A 2,970-nucleotide genomic window follows, 5' to 3' on the forward strand; every position below is an offset into this window, starting at 1 on the left:
TACTACACATTCTACAAAGAGACATGAGAGACAAAGAACACTAACGCACAATCCAAGAGATATAGTTTGTAATGTATCCATCACACATATTCCTCTGAGCATAGATAGTGTCTATTTCTATGGCCACCACTCCAATGATTTGGTTTTCTTTAACCATCATATCAGTTTTTATGTGGAACAAATTCTCAATTTCTTCCATCCAAATATAGAGAAGATCTGAGAGCTAAGAGATGTAAAGTAACTCAGTTACAAGAATTCAAAAACCTAACTAGAGAACACCAATCATATTCGCAAAATCCTATCGTCATATACCTTAATGGCTCCACACAAATTGAAAACCAAATCCAAACCCATATGTGTAGCTTTCATAAACCTCAAAAATATCCAGTCCAAAACCCAAATAGATATCCAGAAACTCCCGCTCCAAGCCTATGATGTAGATGATTTTACAAAGATCGACTATGGAAGGTTGCAAGCAGTTGTCAATGACAAGAGATAATCTCTAGGACTGCAACACTCTCCTTTCTTTGCATCCTTTTATTTGCCATGATCAATAAGAAGAAGAAGAAAAATTCAAATATCTCTTAAACAGTGTTGATTTGACTATATTGGTGAACGAAAAAATATGTTGAACAATGCTTTCCTCTATTCTCGTGGGCTTTTCTCTTGGAAATGATTTATCCAGAAAGTTTCCTCGCCAACACCTTTCTTGCATGAGAGATCCCTCGAGCTCCCCATCTATACACAAAAGCAACCTTCCAAGTCCCAACTTAACCAAGCCATCAAGCTTGCAAGGGGATTTTTGTGGGGGAAGATGATCTTGGCTCTAAGGTGCCTAAAGTAGCTTGATCCACTTGTTGCCTGCACAAACCAAGAGGAGGTCTTGGCTTGCTACAAAGATGTTAGCTAAGTGGATTCTAAGATCCATAAGATCAATAGATTTTTGGGCATGTCTGCTCAAAGGAATCTTTAGCAAATTCTATTTGCAATCCTACAAAGCTTGAAATAATCTATCTCAATGGGACCCCATAACTGCCCCAACTTCCATAAGGACAACCAACACTTCTCTCTCTTCCAGATTTCAAAATTTTTGGTTTCATCATTAATCATTGGAATGTCCCTGCTTCAATTATATGTATTAAAGCCGATTTGCTCAAAAGACTTGCAGAAGTGAGTACTCAGCTCATGAGAGATGCTCTCCCTTGCCGGTTAATTGTACACCCTACAAAGGTCCCTACCTAGACAAAAATGGAATTCTATTTTTCTATTGTACGACTCTTTCAGCATGTGATCTAGATAGTATGGGGTTGCCTCGTTCCCCTCCTTTGAGGCCTTTGTTTGTAACATCCTTCACCCCTTTCTGAAACATTTTCTGCACATTTCAGAAAAAAAAAGAGCTTAAAAGATGCAGTCAGAACATGTAAGAAGTGATATATTTTAGAAGTTTCTAGGCCAAATTAATTTGGCTATTTCCATGTAATGAATGGTGCTAGGTGTGTTTAGATTTTGCACACTTTCTCAATCACCCTGAGTATGAAAAGATAATTCTTCAAATTAGACGACTATGTTACTACTTGGGACAAAGATAATTTTTCAAAACAGACGAGTATGTTAGACCTATGGTACTACTTGGGGATTGAAATCAGTTCGACGAGCAATTACAGTGGGGGTCGCAAAGCATGCGAAGGCAGGAGATGATGATGAGGACGGAGAAGCCGAGGAGGAAGCCAAGCACAAGGAAAGCACGCGGGGTATAGAAGCCAGGGTCTGACGAGGAGTCGTGCTCATGTTGGGGCTGAAGGAAGTCGAGATCGCAATCAGCGCCACGCCAGTAAAGTTCCGAAAGCTTGTCGTAGACAGCATTCTGACGACTTTGAAAAAGGAGCACCTGCTCCTGTTCCTCGCCCATTCGGCGAAGCTTGTCCACGGCACTTACGATGATGCCCGCGGTGACCAGGCCGGCCATGCACACTGGCCCCCACCAGTCCTCACATGTGAACATGCTGGTCTGCGCCACCGCTGCGAACAGCGCGCTCTGCAGCAGCGCGTACCAGCTCACAATCACGTACAGCTCCTTGCTCAGCCGGCGCACGCTCTTTTTATGCCGGCTTCCATCCTTTTGATGCTGCTGTTCTGACTTCTGCAGCTGTTTCAGCCTCATCGCGTGTGGGATGCTCTCCTTCAGGCTTTTCAGCGCCTTGGCTCGCTGGCCGCCACAGTGACGGAGGCGCTGGCTGTAGTACTGTCTCGGTCGACTGGCCGCCGGCCGGGATCAGGGGACGGCGATGCAAAGAAAAGGGGAGAGGAATCACCTGAGAAAGACGTCGTGGTGCTACTGTCCTAGTCCCGTGTGCTATCATGTGACACGGTCTGATCACGGCCGCCTTGAGCACCATGGAGGCCGGTAATACCATGCATTTCGATCCTCACACTAGAATTCGACTCCATTCCCCCTCCCTTCCTCCCTCCCTCCCTCCCTCTCACGTGCAGGCGCACGCACACACAGACACAATTGTAGAGTACGCAGAACTCATTCCAGCTCTCGACTTCTTGCCGATCCCAAGTCCATCGCTCTCTCTCTCTCTCTCTCTCTCTTCCCCGCTATATCTGCAGACACAATTTCTGGACCTTGCTCTCCGTGGAGAGATAGTTCCTTCTCTTGCCCTTGATAAAACTCTCTTCTTCTTCTTCTTCCTCTCTCTCTCTCTCTCTCCCTCTCTCTCTTCCACGCAGACACAGTTCCTCGACCTTGGTCAGATAATAGTTCCATCTCTTTCCCTTGATAAAACTAAAGCTGCTTGGTCGCTCAGACATCACCATCAAGCTCAAACATCACCATCAAGCTTGACTAGATTGCTCGTTTGATTCGCTTTTACCGCCCCCCCCTCTCTCTCTCTCTCTCTCTCTCTCCCTCCCTCCCCCCCCCCCCCCCCCCCCCCCCCCCCCCCTCCATAAGTGTCACGGGCGCAA

At 46.0% G+C, this 2,970-nt stretch overlaps 1 pseudogene; it reads right to left on the minus strand.

Annotated features, from left to right (window-relative positions):
- Positions 1-1,534: 1,534 nt before the first annotated feature.
- On the minus strand, positions 1,535-2,550 carry LOC147442314 (uncharacterized; annotated as a pseudogene).
- Positions 2,551-2,970: the final 420 nt, after the last annotated feature.

This window comes from Adiantum capillus-veneris, chromosome 14, assembly GCF_014529385.1.
Source record: "Adiantum capillus-veneris isolate H3 chromosome 14, ASM1452938v2, whole genome shotgun sequence".
NCBI classification, from domain to species: Eukaryota; Viridiplantae; Streptophyta; class Polypodiopsida; order Polypodiales; family Pteridaceae; genus Adiantum; species Adiantum capillus-veneris.